The following is a 27,925-nucleotide window of genomic DNA, read 5'->3' as shown; positions in this document are numbered from 1 at the left end:
GGGAAAAAAAATAAGAACCAAGATATTCATGTAATGGTACAAGATCCCAATGATGTATGTAAATGTATTTTATACCTAAAATGTACCAATAAACTTAATGGGGGGGGGAAGATCAAACATAAGGTTGCTGTACCACTGAGCTACATCCTCAACCCTTTATTTTTTTATTTTGAGAAAGGGTCTCACTAAGGTGCCCAGGCTGGCCTTGAACTTGTGATCCTCCTGCCTCAGCCGTCCAAGTAGGTAAGATTATAGGTGTGCATCAACGTGGGTGTTCTGTTTTTAACCACAAGTGTTTATGCACTAGAGGAAAGATAGCCTCTTTTAAAAAATGGTGCTGGAAAAACAGGCTATTCGCATGTAAAAGATTCAATCTAGGGCCGGGGATTTCGCTGTGGTTCCGCCACTTGCCTCACAAACACGTGGTCCCAAGTTCGATCCCGGTACCAAAAAAAAAAAAGATTGAATCTAGACCCATATCTCTTACCATTTGCTAAACTAAAATCAAAATGGATCAAACATTTAAATGTTAAGGGCCGGGGATTTAGCTCAGTGGTTTCACTGCCTGCTGTGCAAGCGCAAGGACCGGAGTTCGATCCCCAAAACATGTAAATGTTAAAACAGAAACACTTAATCTGGTGGAATATAGAATAGGTAAAACTCTTGAAGATGTAGGCATAGGCAAGGACTTTTTGAACAGAACCCCAGTTGTACAAGAAATAATGTCAAGAATCAACAAATGGCATCATATCAAATTAAAAAGCTTCTGCATATTAAAGGAAACCACCAACAGAGTGAAGTGACAACCTACAGAATGGGAAAAAATTTTGCCAGCTTCTCCTTGGACAGAGGATTAACATCTAGAATATATAAAGAACTTTTAAAAAATCAGACCACCCAACATAAAAGACCCAGTCAAAAAATGGGCAGCTGAAATGATAGACAATTCTCAGATGAAGTACAAATGACCAATAAATGCATGAAAAAATGTTCAACATCTCTGGCCATTAGAGAAATGCAAATGAAAACAACACTGAGATTCCATCTCACTCCAGAAAGAATAGCTATCATTAAGAAATCAACCAGTAACGTGCTGCCGAGGCTGGGAAGGGAGGAACCCTTCTGCACTGTTGGCGAGAATGTAAACTCGTACAACCATTATGAAAATCAGTATGGAGATTCCTCAGAAAACTGGCCGAGGATGTAGCTCAGTGGCACCATGCCTGCCTGGCAAGTGCAAGGTCCTGGGTTCCATCCCTGGTACCAGAAAAAAAAGAAAACTAAATCTAGAAATTTCTTTCAAGCCAACTATTCCCCTTCTAGGTATCTTCCTGAAAGTTAAAGATACCCTACTACAGTGATACATACCCATCTTTCTCTAGCACAATTCACAATGGCTAAATCTTGGAAACACCCTATATGTCCATCAACAGATGAATGGATAAAGAAAACATGGTATTTATACCCAATGGAGTACTACTCTGTCATAAAGAAGGATAAATTTGAGTTATCTGTAGGAAAATGCGTGTGCCTTGAGACCATAATGTTAAGTGAAATAAATCAGACACACATGCTTAAATATCACATGGTTTCTCTTATATGAGAAGCCCAAAATATTTTTGAAAAAACAACAAAAAAGATATGTAATAGGAAAAAGGGTGATAGATCTTTTGCAAATGAGAAGGGGACCAAGAGTTGGAGGGAGGGAAAAAAGGAGGGGAGAGGGATTAAAAAAGAATAGAGGGGCCGGGCATTTAGCTCAGTGGTTTCACCGCCTGCTGCACAAGTGCAAGGACCTGAGTTGGATCCCCGGTACCAAAAAAACCAAAACAAAACAAAACAAAAAAGAACTGAGACGTGTTATGTACCTGTGCCAACTGCAAATGAGCACTAATAAAAAAAAATTTTAAAGTAAGTGTTTAGCAGCTGTGTGTGTGGCTCAGTAGTAGAACACTCGCCTAAATGTGTGGGCCCTGGGTTCAATCCTGGCACTGCCAAAAACCATGTTTAATTTTATCAAATTCCATTTTGCTCTTTATAAAGATATGATTTTCTATTTTGAGCTATCACTATGACAAGCTATTAGTAGATTTTTACATATTGAGCCTTATTTCCACTTCCAGATCAAATCCCATTTAGACCTAATATATTATTCTTTTTGGGTGCTTTTGGATTTTGTTTGGTTTTTCTTTTCTTTTTTAATTGTGATACCAAAAAATGAACCTGAGACCTCACACTTGCTTGGGAAATCCTCTACCATAGAGCTACAGTCCTTTTTCAGAATTTCATTGTGAGACATCTTGCTAAGTTACCTGGGTGGGCCTCGAACTTGGCATTCTCCTGCTTCAGCCTCCCCAGGAGATGGGTTTACAGAGTATTCCTCTATACCAGTCTTGTTTTCTAAAGTTTAAGATTTTTGCATTGACATCTACAGATTAAATTGGCCTGGACTTTTCTTAGCAATTTTTTTGTTGTTGTTTGTTTTTGTTTTTGGTACTGGGGATCGAACTCCGTTGCTTGTGCTTGCGAGGCAGGAGACATAAACCACTGAGCTAAATCCTTGGCCTGGACTTTTCTGTCTGTTTTCTTTATTCTTGTAATGTTTATTGTATGTTGGTATTGATGAGTTCAAAATATGCTACCCACCAAGGATTTAGCTCAGTGGTTCCGACACCTGCCTCAAAAGTGCAAGGTCTCGAGTTCGATCCCTGGCACAAAAGAAAAAAAAATGCTACCCAAAATATGGCACCTTGGGGGATAGGGGTGAGCTCAGCAGTAGGCTGCCTGCCTAGCATGCATGAAGCCCTGGGTTCCCTCTCAGGTTTTGCAGATTAAACAATAAATAATAAGAATAAATAAAGAGGCATTTGGGGTTTGAGAAAGCAGAAGCAGGAAAGTCATTCTTACTGTCCCTCCTGCCTTTCTCATCTGAAACAAATCATAGGCCCCTCATTTGAAAAATACCCACTGTGTACCTAGAGGAAAGGAATGTTCTTCTGAAAACACCAGGACACAGAGAAGAATTCGAACACACAGCCTCGATAAGTCCCCCCTAGTTTACTACCATTAAATCACATACTTTTGCCCTCCAGTCATATTTTTCCACAACTGTCCACTCTTCGTCAAATCCAAGAATAAAAATAGACAACTTTTGGGCCAGGGGTGTAGCTTGGTAGTAGAGTGCTTACCTAACATTTGTGAGCCTCTGGCTTTGGTTCCCAGCACTGCAGAAAAAAAATGCCTAAGTTTTATGTATTTCTTAGGATCTTCACTTCTGAAATGCCTGTGAAATGTAAAACTTCGGTTAAATAACTTTGTGTGCTCTTTCTTCTCTTGTTAATCTGTCTTGTGCTTTAGGAATCTCAGCACAAATCTTAGAAAGGGTAAGGAGAAGAAATCTTTCCTCCCCTACAGTTTCAGTGTATTTATATGAGATATTTGTTCTGTGAAAAGAATTCGTAAGTTTTACTTCTTTTCCTAGACTGGAGCATTTCAAAAAAAAAACTTGGAATTATCTCTCTTTAAAAGTTAGTAGAGGGGGTGCCGGGGTTTTAGCTCAGTGGCTTCACCGCCTGCTGCTTGGAAGTGCAAAAGGTCTTCCTGTGCTTCTTAGTTGGTCCACCTCTCCTCAGGTGCTTCCAACAGGTAAGATAAGCTTTCATTAGGAAAGAGAAGTTCTAATTTAAACCAGGCCAGGCCTGAGGCAGAAGGTATCCACAGAACATTTCCCTTGGTGCTGTCACTGGCTGTAGGCAATGGCAGCTGGGAGCCCAGCAAAAGTGCCGCGTTCTGGAACTGGCATCAGATCTGTGCACAGTGCATCACCTGCAAGTGTCCCTGTGCTCTGTGGGACCGCTGACTCTGAGGCCTGAGAAGCTACACAGACGTGTTACACGCTGATGGCTGTTTCCTCCTGGAACCTGCAGTGCTCACTATTCAAGACGCCCCTTCCCATTTGTCCCTCGGGCCCACTGACCTGCCTCATACTACATTTTTGTTAGCTGATGAACTTGTGAATTTATTCGTTTTTCCTTTGGTTTATTTTAATTTTAATTAATTAATTGATTGTTACTATTATTTTTTTAGAGTGGGGACTCAAACCCAGAACATGTCAAATGTTCCGCAAGTGCTCTACCTTGGAACCATGCCACCAGCCCCTGCTGTATTTTTAAATTGTTTTTCTAGCCTTTTAATTTTTAAAACTTTCTTTTTCTAATTTTTTGAGCCACCTGTTGCATTCACTATTTTTCTTTCATTTATATTGATACAGTTACTTAAGGTTATGGGGTTTTTTATGGTTTTGGGGGTTTTTTTGGTTTTTTGAGGCAAGGACTCCCTTTGTAGTTCAGGCTGGCCTCGAACTCGTTGTGATCCTCCTGCCTCTGTCTCCTGAGTGCTGGGATTATAGGCACGCGCCGCCGAGGCCAGCTTTTTTTTATGTTTTTTGAAATGAGTTCTCGCCATATAATCCAGGCTGCCTCAAGCTTGGATGTGATTCTCCTGTCTCAGCTTCCCAAGTCCTGGCAGTACAGATGTGTGCTACTACACCTGGTAAGACTATACATTTTCCTATTGAGTAGTGCTTTAGCTATTCTCTCAGACGCTTTTACGTGGTGTGTTTATTATTGTTTCCTAGGAATTCTGCTGATTCAGTTTGTGTCTTCCTTTTGATCATGAAGTTATTTAATATAGGCCTTCCTCACACACCCAGGTAGAAGGGCACTTTTTGTTTGCATTGGGAATGTTATAAATGACAGTGTTTATTGTGTTATTATTATAGAACACCACCTATGTTATTTTTACTTTGGAAATTTAATGAAGTTTTGTTTGTGAACTCATATATAATCTTTTATGGGTAGACCAGTATTCTAGAGCATTTGAAAAGAAAGAATATTTTCTATTTCAAAGACACAGTCTGATGCATATCAACATTTACCTTTTTGATTATGTTGTTTGGACTTCTAGATCATCATTTAATTTTTTTAATAATTATCAGCACATAGTAATGAGCCATTTCTTTGTGATATTTTCACACACTCATACCCACACGGTGATTGTGTTGACCCTTCCTGGGGCCCTCTTTTCCTCCCACTCCCCCTGGTCTCTTTCCTCTTCCTTAATTATACCCCTTCTACTTTCATTTGGGGGGGTTGGTTTGTTTGGGGTTTTTTTGGTACTGGGGATCGAACTCGGGACCTTGCGCTTGCGAGGCAGGCGGCAGAACCACTGACCTAAATCCCCAGCCCAGGGTTTGGTTTGTTTTCTTTTGTTTCCCTAGGTTTCACATGTGAGAGAAAACACTCAGTAGCTGAGTTTCTGAGTCTAGCTTACTTCGCTCAACATAATGGTCCCCGGTACCATTTCCTGCTAATGATGGAACTTCCTTCTTCTTCATAGCTCAGTACTACTCCGTACGTATATGCACTGCATGGCTTTTGCCCATTCTTCTGTGAGGGGCATTGGGGTGATTTTCTAGTCTGGCAACTGTGAACAATGCCTTATTAAACACAGGAGTGCCGGTATCTCTGTCCTATGCTAACTTTGATTGCTTCTGGTGCATACCCAGGAGTGGTGGTAGAACTTATTTAGTGTTTTTGTTTGTGTTTTTGCAATACTAGGAGAGAATCCAGGACCCTCGCACTGAGCTCCATCCCCTGCCCTTTGGGATTTTTTATTTTGAGATAGGCTATTGCTAAATTGCTAAATTCCCAGCTGGGCTCTAACTTGTAATCCTCCTGCCTCAGCATTCCAGAATGCCAGGATTACAAGTATGCACCATCATGCCTTTTTCTTCACATCCTCACCAGCTTTATTTTATTCATTCATTCATTCGGTGCTGGAGATTGAACCCAGGGGTGGTCCAACACTAAGCTACATTCCCAGGCCTTCCTATATTTTGTTTGAGACAGGGTCTTGCTAAATTGCCCAGGCTGGGTTTAAACGTAACAGTTCTCCTGCCTCAGACTCCAGAGTGCTGAGATTACAGGTGTGAGCAGCATTTGCTAGTTTTTGATTTCTTGATAATAACCAGTCTGCCTGGGATGAAACAGAATCTCAGTGTGGCTGATTTGCATTTCCCTGGTGGCTAATGATGTTGAGGATTTTTTCATAATTATTGTCCATTTGCACTTCTTTTGAGAAGTGTTTATTCATTTCATTTGCATTTACTGATTCGGTTATGTGTTCTTTTGGTGTTGAATTTTGTGAGTTCTTTATGTAATCAGTATATTAATCCTCTGTCTCGCCACATAGTTTGCAAGTTTGTTGTCACTGTTGAATGTAAGACTCCAGAACTAAACTACTGGCCTATTCCTTCTAAAATGGAGCATTTTCCAAGTTTAAAAAATTGTAATAGGAATATTTAATCAGTGCTGCTAGAACTTATACTTTCGAACAAACTACAACTACGGATAACTTCTTTTCCTTCTGCTGAATCTGGAGAAGTCGAATTCTTGATTCATACACTTGATTCATGTACACTTTCAAAACTTTTTTATGTTTTGCCAAATTACCCCCTAGTAAGTGTTCGCCTGTCTCTTCTGATTTCCACCCGTGCCCAGAGGGCCCAGTTTGACCTGTGCAAATGCCCCAGGAAATGGCTCATGGAGGCTTCCTAGTGGATGGTGGAAACATGAACCATGTCCTGGGTTTCCTGTTGATTTGTACCAGAGACAAGGAATTTAAATTCATATCAGTGGCACACGCCTGTAATTCCACCCATCTGGGAGGCTGAGGCAGGAGGATCACAAGTTCGAGGGCCGGGGATTTAGCTCAGTGGTTTCGCTGCCTGCTGTGCAAGTGCAAGGACCCAAGTTCGATCCCTGGTACAAAAAAAAAAAAAAAAAAAGACAAGTTCGAGCCCAGGGTGGGCAACTTAGCAATTTAACAAGACCCCATCTCAAAATTTAAAAAGGGCTGTGGATCTGCTTAGTGCAAAGGCCCTGGGTTCAATTCCCAGCACCAAACAAACAAAATAAAACAAAACAAAAAATCACCACCACAACAAAACCAACTATAGTGGGTCCTGGATGTGTCAAGGAGAAAAAACATTATTTTCCTCCACACCTGATGAAATGTTTGAAAGTGACCCAATGACTTGGAGACATGGCTTTATTCTTCCCCATTCTGTCTTGAAAAAGCTGAAGGTTAAGTGTATTAAATATACTAAGTGGGGCTGGGCTTGGTGGCCCATGCCTGTAATCGCAGCACTCAGGAGACGGAGGCAGGAGGATCACCATGAGTTCAAGACCAGCCTGAACTACAAAATGAGACCCTGTCTCAAAAAAATAAATAAGGGCCGGGGATTTAGCTCTGTGGTGCCACCCCTGCCTCCCAAGCACAAGGTCCTGAGTTCAATCCCCGATACCAAAAATAAATAAATAAAAATACTCAGTGGAATGAACCCTGGGAGCTAGGGTCCCAGCTTCTGTGGAGGAAGGTAAGCTCTCCAGTTGATCCACTTCTATGGAAGAAGTATCAAATTCTGAACACAGTTGTCCCCTCCTTGGGTCTCTCCGGAAATCAGACTCTCCAACACTGCAGGGCTTTCCGAGGACAAATACTATGCACAACTTTTTTAGCCCACTTATGATAATTGCCTCGAATTGGCGTTGCAAGGCAGTGGAAGGTACAGTCCCCATGGTTTCCCACGGCAGCGGGAAGTTACACCAGTACCCATAGAGCAGGTTGGAAGGACTGAAGTGGTGTCTGTCCCGCACAAGTTTGTCTGTTCAAGCATTATTTGTATTCACAGCAGACGGCATTTTCTATATCAGAATGTCCGAGCCTGTTGTAAACGCGAGTGTGCCTTTTCCTACTGACTTAGACAAGCGTTCTCTGCCAGAAACCTTAAGATCGGTGTGCTTGAAAAAGCAGTCTAGTGGCTGCTCTTTGCTGAAAGAACGCTCAGCGCCCAGATCAGAGCCAGTTAAACTCCTTTGCCATTTTGAGCCCCTGGGGCCATACTCGGAGACTCCAATCTGAGCGCCTTGCTTTAAGCGCAGCTTAGGGGAACCAAAGTGTTCATTAGAAGGAGAGGGAGAAGGAAGCGGGAGGTGGACCAGGTAACAGGTGGGGCTAAGGTAGAGTCAGAGAGGCTCCGAAACATCTCCGCAGGTTTGAAGGACGATTTTGGAGAAGGCGACTCGTTCTTCCGCAAAGGGCCAAAGTGCGAAAGCTCTGTAAAGCTAGATTCGCCTCTTCCCTTCCGCGTTTTGAGGAGTAAAGGGAAATCAAAACTTTGTCTTTGCACATACTAAGCACATGCCCGATCACGGAGCTACGCCCGCAGCCCTCAGATTCCGTCTTTAAATGGAAGAACTCTAAACAATCACAGCTGGAAAATGCAAAATACTTCCTTGCGTTGAACTGCAGTTATCGGGAGGATTTAAGTAAAGGGCCATCTTATACTTCTATAATAAATTCATGTTGGGCCAGGGATTTAGCTCAGTGGTTTCACCTCCTGCTGCGCAAGCCCAAGGACCCGAGTTCGATCCCCGATACCAAATAAATAAATAAATAAATAAATTCATGTTTTAACTTGATGTAGCCATTTTACAGTTTAAAAAATACTATCTGGTAGCGGTGGCACACGGCTGGTATCACAGCCACGCAGAAGGCTGAGCCAGAAGGATCACAAGTTCAAGAACAGCCTGGACAACTTAGCCAGACCCTGTTTCAAAGTAAAATAAAAAGGGATGTTGGGCCAGGGATTTAGCTCAGTGTTTCTGGCGCCTGCTTCCCAAGCGCAAGGTCACGAGTTCGATCCCCGGTACCAACAAAAAATAAAAAGGGATGTAGCTAAGTTATAGAATACTTGGTCGCATTGGAGAGGTCCTCAGTTCAGTTCTCAGAGGAAGGAAGGAAGGAAGGAAGGCCACAGTCACTTGTTCTTAGAAAACCTTGAAAATGCTTCAGCAAATTCGTTTCTATTCCATCCAATGGTTTTGTAAAATAGGACCATGTGGTGTTTTTTGTTTGTTTGTTTTGGGGGGTTTGTTGGTACTAGGGATTGAACCCAGAGCTACACCCACAGCCATTTTTTATTTTACTGACAGACTATCACTAAATTGCCCTGGCTGAGCTCCTATTTGGCAGTCTTCCTGCCTCAGCCTCCTAGAATGCCAGAATTACAGAGATGCACCACCCACCCCACTCAGCTAGTGGCGAATCATCTCAATCCCATCTGGACTTCTAACACTTCTTGCCCTGTTGACTGCTGTTGCCATCTACTCACAAAGGGAATAGTGAATGTCAAAACAATAAAAATGCTTTATATTTATGCTCTGCATTTTAAAATGTTCAGATTTTAATTTCTTCATTTTACCATGATATATTTATGTATCTCAGAGATTATTTTAGCTTCCAGAGGGCTTCTCTACCTCTAAAATCTGTTGTATGCTTTCCTCTGTGGTTCCAGGGCTGTCACCCAGCGCCTCAGTCGTGCCAGGTAAGTGCTGACCCGCTGAGCCACACCCCAGCCGTGTCTGGCTGAACTGGCAGCAGTTGCTGTGGTGATTGGGTGGTTCCCTTCTGCCCTGCAGTGCCCAATCACTGCTCAGCAGTGGAGGAGGAGGATCAGTCGTTTCTGCACAAATCTTCCATGCTGTATTAACTGGGAGGGAAAATTTCTGGTTCCATTTTCTCTTGCCCACAGCCCTATTTTGTGGGTTTAGTAAAAGGAGAACCTAGATTTCTGGCCCTGGATTTAGCTAACACAAGATCAGGGCTGCAGGTGTAGTTCTGTGGTAGATATTTTGCCTACCAGGTGCAAGGTCCTGGTTTTTGTTTTGTTTTGTTTTGTTACTGGTATATATTAAGAGATACATAATGATAACATTCATCATGGGAATTTGTACCTGTACATGACAAATCTTGCTTCTTCTTTTTTTCCCATTCCCCTCTCCTCCCTTCAACTCCTCTTCCCCTCCTTATTTACAAAAACTTTGTTTTCATTTTTTCCTTCTATTCTTTTTCTTCTTGTTGCTTCTTTCCTTTCCCCCTCTCTTCCCTCATTCCCCTTCTCGTTTGAACATTTTCTTTCCATTTTCCTATATCTATTACACATTTTAGTCCTTATTTACTCTTTTGGGTTCTCACACCAGAGAAACAATGTGGTATCTAAATATGTGTGTCCAATTTATCTCACTTAAGAGTATGGTGTCAAGGTGCATCCATTTAGCTAGAAATGTCTCAAGCTTATCTTTTTTATGGCAGAGTAATACTCCATTGTATTAAAAAAACTACATCTATTTTATCCATTCATAAATTGGTGGGCATTTGGACTGTTTCCAAGATTTAGCTATTACAAACTGTGCTGCTATAAACATGGATGTCCATACATCACTGTGGTATGATGCTTTTAATACTTTTGGGAAGATACCAAGAAGGGGAGTAGCTGGGTCAAATGGAACCTCTACTTTTAGTTTTTTGAGGAATCTCCACACTGATATCCACAGTGGTTGCACTGGTCTACACTCCCATCAACAGTGGAGAAGGGTTCCTTTTTCCCTATAGACCTGCCAGCATTTGTTATTGGTTGATTTTTTTTTTCTTTCTTTCTTTTTTTGCAGTACCAGGGATTGAACTCAGGCCCTTGCGCTTGCAAGGCAGGCAGCAGCGCCACTGAGCTAAATCCCCGGCCCCTGGTTGATTTCTTGATAGCAGCCATTCTTTCTGGAGTGAGATGGAGTCTTAGTGTTGTGAATGCATCTCTTCAATGACCAGTGAAGTTGAACATTTTATAATATATTTATTTGCCATTTCTACTTCATCTGAGAAGTGTCTGTTCTCTTCAGATGCCCATTTTTGGATCCAGTCTTTATATTTGGGGGATCTGATTTTTTTGAGTTCTTTATGCATTCTAGGTAGTAGTCCTTTGAGGAACAGCTGGCAAACATTTTTTCCCACACTCTGTGGGTTGTCTCTTCACTCTGTTGGTGGTTTCTTTTGCTGTGCAAAAGCTTTTTAATAAGATGAGATCTCAGTTGTTGATTCTTGTGATAGTTCCTGTGTGATCAGGATTTTATTCATAGTCTTTGCCTACACCAATGTCTTCAAGTGTTCTACCTATTCTATCTTGCAGCAGATTTAGTGTTTCTGTTTTTTGGTTTTTAGGGGTTTTCTGTTTTTTTTGGTACTGGGAATCAAACTCAGGACCTTGCGCTTTCAAGGCAGGCACAGTGCCACTGAGCTAAATCCCTGGCCCAGAGTTTCTGTTTTAATATTTAGATCTTTGATCTACTTTGATTTTAGTTTAGTGCGTGGTGAAAGCTATGGATCTAGTTTTAATCTTTGGCATGAAGAAAGCCAGTTTTTCCATCACCGTTTATTAAAGAGAATATCATTCTTTTAGTGAAGGTATTTGGCTCCTTTGTCAAAGATAAGGTGGCTGAGTATGTCTGGAGTTGTTTCTCCATCTTCTAATCTGTTTCATTGATCCTCAGGCCTGTTTTTTTGCCAGTACCATGCTGTTTGTTTTGTTTTTTTTTAATCATAGTAGCTTTGTAGTATAATTTCGAGTCAGGAATTGTGATCCCCCGTCTTGCCTTTGTTGCCCAGAATTGCTTTTGCTATTCTAGGTCTCTTCTGGTTCCACATGAATTTTAGAATTGTTGTCTCTCATTCTGTGAGATATGCTGTTGGTATTTTGATCAAGATTGCATTAAATCTGTAGAACAGTTTTGGAAGTATGGCCATTTTCACTGTATTGGTTCTTCCCACCCAAAGACAAGGGATGTCTTTCCATTTTCTGATATCCTCTTTGATGTCCTTTTTTTCAGGGTAGTGTAGTTTTCCATGTAAAGGTCTTTTAATTCCTTTGCTAGATTGATTCCTAGGTATTTCATTTTTTTGGATGCTATTGTGTTTCCCTAATTTCTCTCTCAGTGCGAAATGCCCTTGATTTTTTGAGTGTTGCCTTTGCATCCAGCTACTTTACTGAATTTGATTATTAAGTCTAGAAGTATTTTGGTGGAGTTTTTGGGGTCTTCTATGTAGCGTATCATGTCCTCCACAAATAATGATCATTTAGCTTCTTCCTTTCCTATCCTTATTCCTTTATTTCTTTTTCTTGTCTAATTGGTCTGGCTAGTGTTTCCAGAACTATATTGAACAGGAGTGGTAACAGTGGACATCTTTGTCTTGTTCCTGATTTTAGAGTGAAAGCTTTCAGTTTTTGTCCATTTAGGATGATGTTGGCTGTTGGTTTGTCATAGATGGCTTTTATCAGATTGAGATAAAGACCTTCTGTACCAATTTTCTGTAGGTTTTTATCATGAATAGGTGTTGGACCTTGTCACCTGCTTTTTCTGTGTCTATTGAGAGGATCATATGCTTTTTGTCTTTGGCTCTGTTAATATAGTGTATTACACTGGGCCAGGGATTTAGTTGAGTGGTTCTGTAAGTGCAAGTGCAAGGTCCTGAGTTCTATCCCCGGTACAAAAAAAATATAGATAGATAGATAAATAGATAGATAAATAGATAGATAGATAGATATCTGGGATGAATCCTACTTGGTCATGGTATAACTTTCTTGATTTGCTGCATTCCGTTTGCCAGTATCTTATTGAGAATTTTTGTGTCTAAGTTCATTAGAGAGACTGAAGGCCCTGGATTTGATCCCTACCACCATTTCAGATAAATAACAAATAACTTTTCAAATGTAAGTATAATCCCATGAATATTTTAGGACCGAGGATTTAGCTCAGTGGTGCCACGCCTGCTTTGCAAGTGCAAGGTCCTGAGTTCGATGCCCGGTGCCAAAGAAAAAAAATTTTTTATCTGGCAACCCTACTATCACAGGAAGGGGTCTGAGGAGGTCCCCCAAGGAGGAGATGGGGACCCCAACTCAGCCTTCAGAGTAGATACTTGACTCATCTTCACAGAAAAGCATTTCTGGACATGCAAGTGTGAGACAGGCAGATGTACAAGGAAGAGCTTGAAAGAGAAAATACAGAAGGGACTTCAGCTTGGGCAGCTGAAGGGGGCAGAGCTCTGATGGAGGGGATCAGACTGGTCCCTCAATAGAAGGAAGAAAGGGTTGAAGGAGTCGGGGTGGGCTCGGGTCCACCTATGGCGATCTCATTTCCGGTTTTGAGCCCCCAGATCATGGCCTCGTTTCCGGTTTTGAGCCCCAGGCCCGATAGGCTACCCCTGAGGTGCTGTGGTGCTGAGCTGCACCCCCAGTGTCCTGGGTGTGTCTTTCTCATTCTTTGAAGATTCTCCTGCAGATGGAGGGCTTCCTGACAAAGGGAGCATTCGAAGCCAGTGACTTGGGGTCTTCCTTGTCAGAAAGTATCTTTTTATTTTCTCATTTCTCTCTTTTTGTTTGTTTTTTCTTTTTCTTTTTTCTGGTACTGGGGATCAAACTCGGGACCTGGAGCTTACAAGGCAGGCACCAGAACCACTGAACTAAATCCCCAGCCCTGTTTGTTTTCTTTTTTGAGACAGGGTCTTACCATGTAGTCCAAGCTGGCTTTGAAGTTGTGATCCTCCTGCCTCAGCCTCCCAAGTGCTGGGATTATGCTGGATTACAGGTGTGTGCCACTATGCCTGGGTGTCCCTGGTTTCTCTTGATAAATGGATTGGGTTTACTGTAGATAATTCTCACTCCATTATGTTTCCACTTCCAGGGTTGTGGCTAGGAAGTCCAGTCAGCTCTGATTCCTGCAAGTGTGTGTGTGTGTGTGTGTGTGTGTGTGTGTGTGTGTGGTGTGGTACTGGGGTTGAACCCAAGGGCTCATACATGCTAGGGAAGTGCTCTACCACTGAGCTACATCCCCAGCGCTTTTTATTTTATTTGAGATAGGGTCTTGCCAAGGTGCCTAGACTGTCCTCAGATTTCTGATCCTCCTGCCTCAGCCTCCTGAGTAGCTGGGATTACAGATGTCTGAATTCTTTTAGGGTCTTTTCTTTATCCCTGGTATGGTGACATTTCATGATAATGAGGAACATTATAAATCTTCTTGTCTCTCTCGAAAGCACACACGGGTCCCCCTAAATGCCTGGAGACCCGGATGCTGGTCCTGTAAAATGACGATGCGTGGTCAGTGTGCTTGGCGGAGCACATCTAAGGGGGACTCCCCGAGCAGGGTGGCAGGTCCTAAGTGGGCTTTTTCCGTGGGTCCCCGAAGGTCTAGGGCTGCAGGCCTTTCCCTGGCTCCAGCACAGTTTCTACAGAAAAGGGTCCACCGTCTCCAGCCTGGGCCGGGCTGGGAGCTTACTTCTTAAGCAGATTTCCACATATCCCCCATCTTTTCAGTCCTGCACCTCATTCCCATCCTGCACGATGCCTGGTGTGCAGATCCAAGCTCCTGGGGAGTAAATTCCGGGCGTCCCACAGGAGCCCGCCCGCCTCGGCTTCCTCCACGCTGCCTCGTGACTCACGCCCCTGCCCACCTTCCACCTCCAAACTCCCGACCTCCTTCGTCTGCTGCTGCCTCTCCCCTACTCGGATACCTTGTCGCTTCTCCCTCTTCTTACTCCTTTAGACTCATTTTTGGTGGGGTGGAAGCTGGCAGACTCCTAAGACCCTTTTGCAGTACTTCAAGCTTTTAACGTCAGTTTTCACTCAGAAGCACTTGCAGTAAGTTTCCAGGGTGACTGTAAGGTAACTTGCTTTCTTGCTTGCGGTCAACGCAGGCCCTCTTTTCTTTCAGATCAATGTTTATTTATTATTAGTTTTCCTTTTTGCAGTACTGAGGATTGAAGCCAGGTCCTTGAGCATGCTAGGCAAGCACTCTTCCACCGAGCTACCTCTGCAGCCCTTTTTACTTCTCTTGTTTTGAGACAGATCTCGTTCGGTTGCCCAGGCTGGCCTTGAACGTGCAATCCTCCTGCCTCAGGCTCCCAAGTCTCTGGGATTACAGCCCCGAGCCACCACACTCAGGGGGTGGAGGTTCCTTGCTGGATAATGGGGCAAAGTTCAAATGCACACATTGTTTAAGGAATGAGTAACATGCTTGTGACCAATGAGACCACAGCAACAAGGTCCAGCTGCGGCTCTCTGCTCCCGCCTGCGCCCGGCCTGCGGAGGGGACGGAAACACACGGGAGGCCCTGTGCAGTGGGGCCCTTGCCCCAGTGCTCCTTGCCAGGCAGCCCTGTCTGTTGTGGTGACAAGAAGGCCCACGAGTCCTAGCCCTGGACTCCAGCGGTGCCTCCTCTCCTGCTTTCGTGGTTTTCTGCTTCCTGCTCTCGGGTTGTGTCTTTCCAGGGGAACTGCTTCCATCTGCGGGCCACGCAGACCCCTCCGTGCAGAGCTGCACCCGTGTCTCCAGGATTATGAAGACATTTTAGCAGTGACCCTCCCCGCTCTTGCAGGAGGGCGTGGAGTCCTGGAGACACCTGTGGTCATTTCAGCTCCTTTCAGCGAGCCCCCCTGTGCCCAGCTGCCACCTGGACCTTAACGAGCGGAGCCAAGGAGGGAAACGGCCCGGAGCTGGGCCCCGGGAAAGGTGGCTGTAGTGTGAGGAGGGTGGCAAGAGTTTATCGGGACAGCGAGTAGGCTGGACAGGTAAGGCCTCGAACACCAAGCTGAGGGCCCTGGACTTCCTGCTACGGCAGGAACTACCCAAGACTTGGAGCAGGAGAGTGACGGAAGGTGAACTATGCTTTAAGAAAACTAAGAGGCCGGGCGTGGTGGCGCCGCACACCTGTGATCCCCGCACCCTGGGTGGCTGAGGCAGGAGGATCACAAGTTGGAGGCCAGTCTAGGCGACCCAGCAACTTCATGAGACCCTATCTCAAAATCAGAGATAAAAAAGGGCTGGGGATGTAACGCTGTGAGAAGGATGTGGGTTCAATTCCAAGTACTAGAGGGAAAGAAAGGAAGAAAGTTTTAGTTTTGATCCTCGTAAGTCAGAAGGTTCAGAGCGGGAGAGGTCAGATCTAGCGGGCTGGAGAGTTCTGAAGCTTGGCTAGACGGATGACCAAGGAAGCGTTTAAGGAATCCAGCCCCGGACTCCCCTTTGAGGGTCTCTCAGGCAGAAGGTGGAGGGAGGCGGGAATCTGTGTCCTTGGACTCGGCCGTCTCAGTCGTGGGGCTGTGACCATGAAGAGGAGGGCAGGCCTGGCATAGGGGCCCGGTGAGTCCCGCTCCCCTCTGCCTACTGTAGGGTCCCAGAGGAAGGAAGTACGAGGAAAACCATCAAGCCGGGCCAGAAGAGCTGCTTTGAAACTGGTGTTCTCCCTGCAGAACACAGAAGAAAATTCAGTATGGGAGAAGATGATGACAGGAATGTTCAGGTACCCCGGGGTCTGGGAGGCTGAGGAGCTGGGAGCATCCGCGCATGGAGTGCATGGAGCTTCAGAGGGGAGGGTGGGGCTCAGATCCCTCGGGCCCCGCACTCCAGGGGGGCACATGGTGGGCTCCAGGGATGCACACAGCCCTCTTCCGAGGGAGGCTCTCTGGGCATCCCGAGAGCGGGCTTCGAAGTCTGGCTGTACCGATGGACCGTCTGTGTGGCTGAGCAGATCGCCTGTGCCTGTGAGCAGCAGCCTGTTCTGTAGAAAGTGCAGGCTTCGAGCAGCTGGCTTGTGTGGCCTTCATGGTGACCTGATGAGGGGACACATGTGAGGCTGGGCACTGTGCCCAACACCCTGGAGGGCAGCGCTAGGAGCAGTTCTGAAAAATGCCACTCCCTGAGAAGCCAGGAAGCCGTGTTTCACTCAGTGTTAAGAGATGAGGCCATAGGAAGGTGCAAATCCTCCTGTTTGCTGCTACCTGTTCCATGTGGCTCTGGGTGTATGCTTGGTGGCTCCTCTGCCTCTGATTTCTAGGACTTGAAGAGAAATGACGGTCCCTGGCTGCTGCATTTAATTGGACAGGAGCACAGAGACTGAGACTGTAATTATGACGTCTTAAATGTCAAACTCTTCAAAAGTCTGCTGTGCCCTCGCTGTCACCCTGAACAGCTCTGGGAACCAAAGCCTCGTACCCCCTCCCCTGCCCCTGAGCTCGCCCTGGGTCTCAGCCAGGCTTCACCTGGGAAATCTGAGTGACAGCGACGCGCAGGCGGCTGGAAGACGCACAGTGAGCCAGGAGCCTGTGATGAGCTCAGAAGAGGTGAGTTGATGATCGGCTATTTATAGCCCCACTAAGAGGCTCTGGCCGCCAGCTCCGCGGGAGACTGGGTGGAAATGATGCCTTCCCAGAGCTGAAAGCACGAAATGAAATTGGTGATTCATGGGCAGCCACCATTTGAAATACAAACACTCCTGTGTCCCCAGCCCCACCGGCCTTTCACGCCCATCTGGAAGGCTTTGAGCAAAGTTCTCAGGCTGCTGCGTCTATCTGTCCGTCTGTCCCTGCTGCAGCCTGCTTGTGTTTGGGCCGAATATGAGGACAGGCAGGTTGTACCCAACCAGGGGCCAGCGGAAGGCAGCAGCTCTCTTGGGAGTGTCTGACAACCTCAGCCCACGGCTCCCCCAAACCTGGGCTAGAACCTAGGCCAAGGGAGGGGGGAGAGAGAAAGGACAGGTCCTGGCACTGCTGTCTGTCTCCACGGGCAACAACAGCCACAGAGCGGCTTCCCGATGACACTTGTTCTTGCTGAACATGCAAAAACGTGCAGGGGGGAAATCCTTGCCGCCGTTCAGTTGTATTTGTTGCTCAGTTCCACAGCCCAGCACCTGTCACCTGAAACAGCTATTGTTTATTTTCCGTGTTAAGATCCTGGCTTGCAGGCCAAAGTCTTTCTGGAGGCCTCACTCAGCTCCCCCTAGGTGGGGCTGTACCAGAGTCTCCACTTTCTGCAGCCAGGACTGCATCTAAGGACAAGGAGCCGCACAGCCACCTGTGCTCAGAAGCCAGCTTGTCCAGTCTGTGTCGCCTACACTTGCTTGGCAGCCATATGGCTTCAGACAAATTCCTCCCTGAAACTCGGTTTTCCTTTTGTTTTTCGACAGGGTCTCACTATATGGTTCAGGCTGACCTTGAACTCACTGTGTAGCCCAGGTTGGCCTCAAACTCGTAACAATCCTCCTGCCTTAGCCTCCCAAGTGCTGGGATTACAGGCATCCGCCACCACGGCAGGCTGGGATCCGGTTTTCTTACCAGTAAAATGGGGATAATAACAGAAGCTGCCTCACCAGGTCCGGGTGAAGAGTAATAGATGTAACATGCAAGGTAGAAATGTCTGGCACGTGGAGAGCTCGACAACAGGTCTCAGTAGAGGCCCCCTGGATGTCACGCCCGGGCACACAGGTGAACACAGCACAGCCTTCACTCCTGGGCACTTTGCCCAACCTGCCCCTGCCTTTGCAGTGCCCGGCCCTCAGGGTGGAGGCCTTGCCTGGGTCCTGGGGGAGCCTCCCCTGTGCAGCAGAGACTTCACCTGAGGCTCCCAGGTCCCCACCTGGGGGCCCGATGCTGGCAGGAGGGGCCCACCTTGCCCACCAGCTGGGCATGCAGCGTGAACTGCTGATTCGTGGGCACAGGGAGGCCTGGGCTGTTTGTGCATTCTCTCGTCACCAGCTGTCAGCCAAAGGATAACTGTAGTCGTCACTTTGGCAGTGAGGTGCCGTGATGTGTCCTGATACAACTGCCTCTGCTCCACCACGGTGATCGCGCTGGGAGGCGGGAGAGATCTGCAGCTACTGGGGTGGGGAGAACGATTTGGAACGTGGTCTTCGTGATGCTCCCCCAGGTGCGCTCCCCGGGGTGCTGTGAGCACCAGGGTCAGGCCCCGCGTTAGAGCTGGCATCTACAGGAAAGCGGTCCCGATAGTGTCCACTAATAAGAGTGCCTGCCTTAGACTGTGCAAAAGATGGGGTGTGGGATGGATGGAGGCAGCGGGCGATTAGACCATGGTGGAGGGAGACAGCACCAGCGATATAGCTGCGACAAGCTGAAAAGCAAGGGGGCTGAAAGGCCGGGCAATGAAGCTCAGACACAGGGAAGTCACAGGGAGCCCTCGGAGGCCGTCGGGCAGTGATGTGCTCAGCTGACAGGGTGGAGGTCTAGGCTCCTGGGCACAGAATCTTCGAATGAACCAGCATATACAAATATGCAAAAATCTGGGCATGGTGGCACACGCCTGTGATCCCAGCACTCGGAGGCCAAGGCAGGAGGATTACCACAAGTTCGAGGCCCGCCTGGACTACACAGTGAGTTCAGGGCCAGGCTGAACTATCAAGCAATACCCTGTCTCAAAAAACAAACAGGGCCAGGGATTTAGCTCAGTGGTTCCGCGGCCTGCCTTGAAAGCACAAGGACCCGAGTTTGATCCCCGGTACCAGACAAACAAACAAACAAAAACAAATGTGCAAAAGTGGGAGACCACACACACAGTCAGGTCAAAGACGGGGGAGGCTCTTGGGGTGAGAAATGGTCCCACTTCGAGCAGGAGTGGTCTCCCTCTCCCCTGCTCCCCACCAGGAACACAGCAGGGAAACAGCGGCACGTGCTTGCTGGAGGAATTCCGGGAGAAGGTTCCCCCTGGGCAAACTGAATCAATACCATTTCATAGGTTGACTGACGAAGAGGAGGATGAAGCGTTGGGAGCCATCCCGTCGGCAGAGTGCATCTGGCCGGTCACATAAGTCAGGAAGACTCGATTCAGCCGACAAATATTCTGTGCACCTCCCTGGAAGTGCACTGTTGTGCAAGAAGTGGTTTGGCAGGGATTCTCTCCTTTCAGCTGCAGGCCATGGAGGGCAGGAGGCCTCTGCTTGCCAAGGAGGAGAGGCCATAGGACGAAGGCTCCGTCTGGCCTGAGCTTCTGCAGAGTGTGCCCGAATCCGGCTGCAGGGGCAGTTGGGGGGGGGGCGCGAGCACGAACCTCTTCCCTCAGGGCAGGCAAGGTGCTGAGCTCCTGTCACAGTCCTGCCACAGCCACCTCTGGTGCTCATGGCTGGTTTGGAGCAATGTGCCAAGATGTCGTTTTGTCTATTTGGTTTGCTTTTTCCTTTAAAATTTATAAAATGTGATGGTAACATGTAGCCAAGCTTGGTGGCGCATGACTGTAATACAAATGCCCCCCTGCTCTCTCCCTCATGCCAGGGATTGCACCCAGGGCCTTGTGCATGCTGAGCATGTACTCTGCCCCTGAGCTACATCCCCATGTCATGTTTTGTTTGTTTGTTTGAGACAAGGACTCACTATGTAGTTCAGGCTGGCCTCGAACTCAGAGTGATCCTCCTGCCTCAGCCTCCCGAGTACTCGGATTACAAACTTGTGCCACCACGCCTAGCTCCCATGTCAAATGTTTACAACTGAAGTTCTATCTTTAGAAAATTGAGAAGTGGTCTAGTCTAAGGCAATGAAAGGCAGAGGTAACCCGGACTGGTAAACTATTCAGGACACCCACTACATTTCGCCATCTCCCATGAGTTCTCTAACTTGGACTTGGCTCCCTGCCTCCATGCCTCCCAAGCTCCCCCCAGGCCCCATCCCTGCAGCCCTGCTTGGACCCGCTGACCCCATCCCTTCTTCCAGGCCCTGGTGATGGCCCCAGGCTGAAACCTAGGCCAGCAGAGCCAGCTCATCCCCAAGGTGAAGCCAAGCAAGTGCTTGAGGCTTTGGCTGCCTGCTTCCTGAGGGAGCTCAGGGTTGTGAGTCAGGCTGACTCAGGCTGATGGTCATGAGAGGCCTTGTGAGCTGGTCACGGGCCTTGTGAGAAGGGGAACCAATGAGAAAACCCTGTGGTCCAGAGAGAAAGACAGCTGTCCAGTGAGCCCCTAGGGGACCTCCTGCACCTGGAGTCCCACTCTTGTCCCAGCCGGCATGGGTGGCTGTCTACCGAGAACAGCCACAGCCCAGTGACCTGGGGGCTGGGGGGTGCGGCTGCCCCGTCCCCAGGCACAGGAGTTTCCCACATCCCGGGAGGCAGGCAGGGAGCAAGGTGGTCTGTTCCAGAGCAGAGAGCAAATGCCTGACTTGCGCCACTCCCTGGGACAGTGGTTACCCTTGAACAGCTTTTCTCGGTAGAGTACTTGCCTAGCACCGGCAAGGCCCTAGGCTTGACCTCCAGCACTACAAAAAGAAAAAAAGAAAAAATATATCTAGGGGTAGGGCAAGGAGGGAAAAGAAGATAGAAAAGAAGGAAATGTTTCTTCCTGGCTCACCTCCCAAGGCCCTGAGGGACGGCCCGTGAGAGCCCGAGTCAGTCGTGAGGTAGCCCGAAGCCCTGGCAGAGCAGGAGAGCCTGGCGCTCCATGCAGAAGCGCTCTGAGAGAAGCGGCTTTGTGCAAATAGCCAGTCACGATTAATGGATGGGCAGGCTCTCGGGCAGAGGATCGGATTTCACAGATACACACACATATACAATTTGGCTCTGCTGAGCAGGAGCAGGAAATGTTCATTCAGCACGAGGCAGGATGGCATAAGGCAAGCAGATCCAAATAAAGGTTTTCCATCTCTCAAACGGGTACCTTCTCCCCCTCTTCACCTATTCAGGGAGCATGCATTGAGCACCTACTGGATGCTAAGCCATGTACCAGGCGCTGAGCTCCACCGTGAGCTCTTCCTGCCCCCTGGTGCTGGAGGCAGGCATGCAAAGGCTTTGTCGAGGGTGGTGGTCAGCACAGCCAGGAGAGCAGAGGGTGGTCTGGGGAGAAGGACCTTGGGAGGCCCAGCTGCGTTCCCCTCGTGGGGCCCAGGTCCGGTGGACACATCCAGAAGAGAGCTGGGTGTTTCTGGAACGTTGAGTGAGGGGCTGGCTGAAGGGGAAGTGGGGTCGGTTAGTGGTGCCTTGGGAACCTCAAAGGGGAGCCCATGCTTTGCCTATAGATTACAGGGTCTGAGATCAGATCCTTACTCCAGAACAGTCACGGTGGCTGCTGCTGGAGAAGCCACGGACTGGAGGCTTAAAGAACTTGAGGCGGCCGCTGCTGCCATGACTGCAAGCGCTGAGGTGGGAACCCAGGAAAGGAGCAGAGGAAACCGACTTCAGAAATGTCTTGGAAGGGCCAGGGATTCAGCTCAGTGGCACCAAGCCTGCCTCACAAGCGCAAGGTCCTGAGTTCCATCCCCAACACCAAAAAAAAAAAAAAAAAAAAGAATTAAAAAGAAATGTCCTGGAGCTGGGTATGGTGCTCCACATACGTAATCCCAGCATGCTGGGAGGCTGAGACAGGAGGATGGCAAGTTCGTACCCAGCCTGGGCAACTTAGTGACTTAAGAGGACTCTGTCTCAAAGTAAAAAATAAAAAGGGCTGGGGATGTAGCTCAGTGTGAAGGACCCGAATGTAGCCCCCAGTACCACCAAAAAGAAAACCAAAAAAGTTCGGCCAGAGTTTAATCTGAGAAACAAGACAAGGATGCCCCTCAAGTTTCCAGTTGGGATGAGGGTGTCACCATCACAGGAAAAAACACCACGGGAGAGGTGGGCTGGGTGCTGACACCCGTCCCCTATGGAAGAGCTGGGGGATCCAGGTGGAAGTGTCCTGGAGGCAGCAGGAGACGCGGGTCTGAAGCCTGGGGAGAGGCCAGGGTGCAAGGCTGGACATGCTCCGGGGGCGGGGGGGGCACTGGGGCATCTTAGCATTCTGGCCCCTAAGTTCTCCTGTGCTGAGTGAGGCTGGGGCAGGGGCTGGGCCAGCAGGGTTATTAAGAAACTTGTGGGAAATGAGAATCGGAGCCCACAGGCCGGGGATGTAGCTCAGTGGTGCCGCCACCTGCCTCGAAAGCACAAAGTCCCGAGTTCGATCCCTGGTACCAGCAATGCAGAGCCTCGCTGGCTTCAGGGTCCTAAATCTTCATCTGCACCGATATGTCCACCTCCAGCTTTCTCCAGGACAAAGGATTCCATCAGGGAGGTTGACTGACTTGTAGTATGGGCTGGGCCTTGGTGGGAGGGTGTGGTGGAGGGAAGGGAAGGGAATGGAGCAGAGAGAACTGACTTCACCCGAAAGTACCACCCCACCTGTCCACACACTGCAGCTGAGGCTGGCCAGCAAGGGCTTCCCAGAACACCACACTCCCCACACACCTGTGACTTTCAGAGGAGTCAGGACGCCCCGGATGTCTTGCTGATGGCACGGTGACCAGGAATGAGATGTCACTCCCAGCCAGGGCAGTGAACCAGCAGCTGTGTCTTCTGCACCCTGCCCTTCCCCTCCGTCCAGTCTGATGCGCCTTTATGGACTGAACTTTTGTGTCCTCCCCAAGCCCCCACTGTAAAAGTATTTGGAGGGGGAGTATTAGGAGGTAATTGGGACCCAAGGGCAGAGCCTTTGGGTTGAGATTGTACCTGTAGAATGAAGCCAGCGAGCTGCTTGTCTCTTCCTAAGTGAGACACAAGGAGGAGTTTGCAGTCTGAAGCTCAGAGGAGGGGCCCCCCGGGGCCTGAGCATGTTGGTATCTTGATCTCAGACTTTTGGCCCCCTGAACCAAGGGAAATAAATTTCTGCTGCTGCTAAGCCACCGGCCTGACAGCCCTGGAAAGCACACGTTGGAGATGGCGGAGCCCGGCTCCTGGATCATCACCTGGAGGACGGGCATCCCTGCTCAGAAGCGTTCTGCAATCCGGAAATGAACTAGGTTGAGCTGATACACAGTTTGGGATGTGTTTGTTTTAGCAAATAGCATGACTTTAACTAACATAGGGCTGGAGAAAGTGGTTGGTTGTCCAGATGATCCAAATGAGTCGGGACAGAAGGTTGTTGATGACAGACGTGGTGGTGCATGCCTGTAATCCGAACACTGGGGAGGCTGAAGCAGGAGGATCAGAGCAAGTTCCAGCCTAGCCTGGAACTAGCAATTTAGCAGGGCCCTGTCTCAGAATAAAACATGGGCTGGGCTGTAACTCAATCCCCAGTCCGATACACAAAAAAAGTCATTGTTAAGGTTCAAGAGCAGGAGTGGAGGGAGGCCCAGAACCTAGAAAGGGGACACTGAGGCCTTTAATGTGACGTAGGAGGCTAAGATGTCAGAGGCTCTCTGACCTTGCAGCGAGTCAGGCAGGAGAAGCTGGGGAACACTGAACAGGTTTGGAAATTGTGATGCTGGAGGTCAGGAATGATCTCGGCAGATTAGTCCACGTGGATGTTGGCATCTGGATGAAACAGGAAGTGGGGTGGGAGGAAGCCTCAGAGGGTCTGGCCCTGTCCTGCAGGTGGGGCACAGGGAAAGGGTGTCAAAAGAGAAAGCACAGACCACAGGACTGCCACCCCGGTCCTGCCAGCTGCCCTTCCGCATCATCCCTGCTGGGCCTTGCTCAGTTGGCCACAGGAGACCCATGTGACAGGGCCACTGCAAAGGCTGAGGCAGGCTCGCTTCATCCCCAAGACAGCGCGGTGCTGGCTTCAGCTGAGAAAGCGGCCTGGCACTCCCCAAAGCACTTCATCCGGCCTTCACCCATCAGGACACCTGAGTGATCAGTGAGACCCCGAAGGAGCAGGTGGTCCAGGCCAGCTCCTGATCCTTGGCCTGTGGTCCTCATTATAAAATTTCTCTTCTTTTTTTCATTTTTGTTTTGTTTTTTTGAGACAGGGTCTTGCTAGGCAGTTCAGGCTGCCTTGAACTTACTGTGTGGCCCAGGCTGCCCTCAAACTCGTGATCCTCCTGCCTCAGCCTCCTGAGGGCTGGGATCACAGGCATGAACCCCTGTGCCCGGCTCCTTTTCCATTTTTTGGCATACACTGCCCATCATCTTAGGAAGGTTTGGGCCTCAGCCTGTCGTGGGCAGAAGGGTCGGCTGACAGTCTCCAAAAGGGCCTCCCTCCTAGCGACTCTTAGAGGAGTTTGAGTGAATAGCTCCAAAGCAAGAATAGGGTGACAGTCGCTTCGAGTCTGAGGGCCGCCTGGGCTACATAGTGAGACCATCTCAAAACACAGGACAAACAGAAAAGCAGCAGCAGCCTGCAGGCAGAGTAGAGAGTGCTGGCCCGTCCGTCCTGTCCGAAAGCCAGGGCACCTTCTGTTCCGCTGTTCCCCTGCCCTGGTAACAGCTACTTCCCCACTCAGGGCCCAGGCTGGGGCTGAGCGAAGGGGTACTGACCCAGTGCCCCAGGCGGGAGGTAAACCTCATGGTGTACAGTAAGGACAAAGCTGCTGGCCCCATGCTCCCGGGCAGGGTGTGAGTGTGACTGACTGCCTTTCAGGCTGAGCTTTGAGGTGCACTTGTCCCCAGGCTATGGTGTGGGGCTGTGGTCATCTGCAGGCTGGGTGGCAGCAGGGCCTGCAAGCCAGCTCTGGGTGTTGGTCTAAGGCGTGGCCACTGCTTCTGCCCCCCAGAGCGAATGCTCTGAGAGAGGGTGAGGGACAGCTGTGACACCTCTTAGGATTCATGCGTCATCATTTCAGACGTCACACGCTCACTTCTGCAACAGCCTCTCGAGTATACCGGCCAGCCCTACTGAATGGAGGATAGAACTGAACAGGTCATGAACACCGGAAGGTGAGAGGCACTGTTTGTTTGTAGAAGCTGGCATCCACATCTGCCATCCTCAACACAAGCTTCATCCTTGTGTTCCAAGACAGCTGCAGTAACACCAGCTCTCACATCACAGTTAATGGATTCTAGCTAGTGGGGAGGAAGAAAGGAAGCGGGGTATGCTATTAGCCCTGAAAGATGTTTTACAGAAGTTAGCTGGACCATTCTGCTTCTACCTCATTGGTCAGAACTTAGTTTAGGATTTAGGATTCGGGGTGACTATGTGCTCATCTAGAGCAGGTACTGGGGGACAACTGGCAGTCTCGGCCATCTCAGCAATGGTCCCGTGTGTACTGGGAGGTTGGGGGTAGAGGAGCAGCACAGAGGACAGTCACTGCCTTGGGTTACTGCCCTCGCTAAGGACTCAAGACCCATTTTGTCTGGGAAGTGTGTGTGAGTGTGCAAGAGGGGTGCAGATTAGTGCCTTACCCTGTAATTAGTGAATCTCAGGGTAAAGAGAAAACGGTCCCTAGAGGAGACAAACGAGCACACAAAACAGCTCCAGTCCCGGCAGCCCAGTGAGGGATGGCCCAGAAGCGAGGCCGATCCAGGACCCGGAAGACCCTCACCAGAGGCGCAGTGAGGGCAGCCTCCTCTGTACACAGAGCTGCAGGCAGCCTGATTTATGGATCCAAATGTGGAAGCACAGATGGGCAATCCTACCAGCTGTGTTTTTAAAAGCTCATAAGATTCCTGATCAATGAACCGAAGAGACCAAACGCAGACGTCTTCAGGCCTGAGGAGCAGACCTGCCTGGGGACCTCAGGGACCAGAGCCAGGGCTGGAGCAGCCAGGCGGGCCCTGACTCAAGCTACGGTGGTGAGGGGAGGGTGGCATCGGCTGCCGAGGCCTGGCTGGGCAGAAGAGGAGCCATGCCTGGCCAGAGAACGCTAAGGCGCGAGGAGCCCACCAGAAGAGAAGCTGCCTGGGGGAAGGAAGACCAGGCTGTGGCTCGGCCAAGTGGCCGGGGACAGGCAGGGCAGAGACCCCAGAGAAGCACGGTCTCCAGCCAGACACCTGGGGCTGGGGCACCCACGAGGACAGCAGGTCCCGCCCAGGCCCTCGGGGCAGCAGCCCACTTCCACCTCTGACCGCTGCCGCCCTGGCAGGGAACCCTCCTTCGATCTGAGAGCAGGGTTGGCGGGACACCTTGGGCAGGCAGGCACGGGCCACAGCCCTCGCTCCTCCCTGCCAGAGAACTGCCGATCCTCGCCACACCGCCACTGCACACGGGTAGTTTCTAGGACCCCATGGGCCTCTCCTCCCCTCCCAGCCTTCCGCTCTGCTGGGGTGGAGTCCCAAGTTCGTACACAAGGCCTTGAGGGGCTCTGCAGGCTTCTGGTTTGAGGGGCCTCTCAAAAGAGACACCTGCAGCTGTGGCTGAGGCCGGGCTCCCACCTCGGGCAGATGGGGACATCTGTGGGGGCCGAGGGCACACAGGGAGGGGTAGTGAGGAGGGGGAAAAGGCCCAGAATGGGCTCAGGCCACCTGGGACTGTGCTTGCTTGTTTTGTTTTATTTTGGTACTGGGGATTGAGCCCACGGCTTTCTCACTGAGCTACATCCCCAGCTCCCCCTTTTTTATATTTCTTGAGACAGAGCCTCACTAAGTCACTAATTTGCCCAGGCTGGGCTCTAACGTGTGATCCTCCTGCCTCAGCCTCCTAGACTGCTGGGGATACAGGCAGCCACCACCTCTGTATCTCTGTTGCACCAGTGTTGTGACCGCCTACTCAGCGGCGAAGGCACTAACTACACCCTGGGGACACAGGGCAGAGGAAGGCTCTAGGACATCACTTCGGATGCATAAACAGAGTGATGCCGCAGAGTGCAACGTGCAGTGACGGGTGAAATCCAAGGTCCAGAAACGATGGGAGGCGTACATGCTGGAACAGTGATGTGGCGAGGCGCATAGAGCAGGTGACACTGGGCAGAAGGAGCCAGAGTCCTCTGCCACCAGCGGGGCCAGGAGGCAGGGCCTTCCAGGCTGCAGGAAAGGCAGAGCCCCCAGGACCGAGCTGGCAGCTTCCCGGGTAAGAGGACTTCCGTGCCTGGTGTGTTACTGTGCTCTGAAATCCCTGGGCTCCCTCGGGGTACACTGTACCCCTGATCCCCTTACACGGGGCAACTGGGCAGAGTAAGAAGAGGGGGGAGAAGATGCACCCCACGGGCAGCATTCAAGGGCTTCTTCTCCTCTTCAGGTCTTTGGTACTTAACCATGATGGGAGAGGCAGTGTATGTTAGGGAAGGGGTGAGAGTTTTTCGGCCTTGGAGAAGCTACACGAGCTCCATTCCTTCTCCATATGGGTCCCCAAGTGACTCCAGGTTGACGCTCAGACCTAACTGTCCCCAGCCCCTGCCCTCTGGTGGGCGGGAGGCAGGGCTGGGAATGCAATGGGGCACTCTGGCTTTCCACTCTGCTGTCAGACCCAGTCCCCTGAGCCCTTGGGCCTCTTCAGAATCAGTGGGACCCCCCCAAACACCCATCTTGTCTGAGGCACTTTCCAATACCCAAAACTTAAAGGAGAGGCTTGGCTCATGGTTTCAGTGG

General features: G+C 49.1%; 2 long non-coding RNA genes across 9 annotated transcripts in view; one reads left to right on the top strand and one right to left on the bottom strand.

Moving 5' to 3' along the window:
• The window catches only part of LOC106010630 (uncharacterized), a 29,583-nt gene extending 9,397 nt beyond the window's left edge, over positions 1-20,186 (top strand). The window contains exons 1-6 of one of the 5 annotated variants that reach the window (XR_015444852.1): positions 20-5,411; positions 9,419-9,448; positions 13,450-17,064; positions 17,907-18,204; positions 18,514-18,646; positions 19,469-20,186. This is a non-coding gene — a long non-coding RNA (uncharacterized LOC106010630). Of the gene's footprint in view, positions 1-16; positions 17,065-17,906; positions 18,205-18,513; positions 18,647-19,468 lie in introns of those variants that run through there. The other 4 variants (XR_015444850.1, XR_015444851.1, XR_015444848.1 and 1 more) reach the window with 4 other exon arrangements.
• The window catches only part of LOC101705210 (uncharacterized), a 28,551-nt gene continuing 13,922 nt past the window's right edge, over positions 13,297-27,925 (bottom strand). Inside the window, exons 3-5 of one of the 4 annotated variants that reach the window (XR_015444847.1) lie at positions 16,984-24,049; positions 16,446-16,554; positions 13,297-16,188 (exon numbers count right to left, since the gene is read on the bottom strand). This is a non-coding gene — a long non-coding RNA (uncharacterized LOC101705210). Of the gene's footprint in view, positions 24,050-27,925 lie in introns of all 4 variants that reach the window. The other 3 variants (XR_015444846.1, XR_015444845.1, XR_001184596.3) reach the window with 3 other exon arrangements.

This window comes from Heterocephalus glaber, unplaced genomic scaffold, assembly GCF_053883595.1.
Source record: "Heterocephalus glaber isolate CG9 unplaced genomic scaffold, H.glaber_assembly_v1.0 deba00001606, whole genome shotgun sequence".
NCBI classification, from domain to species: domain Eukaryota; kingdom Metazoa; phylum Chordata; class Mammalia; order Rodentia; family Bathyergidae; genus Heterocephalus; species Heterocephalus glaber.
The sequence above is the reverse complement of the archived record's forward strand: the minus strand, read 5'-3'. Positions and strand labels throughout refer to the sequence as shown.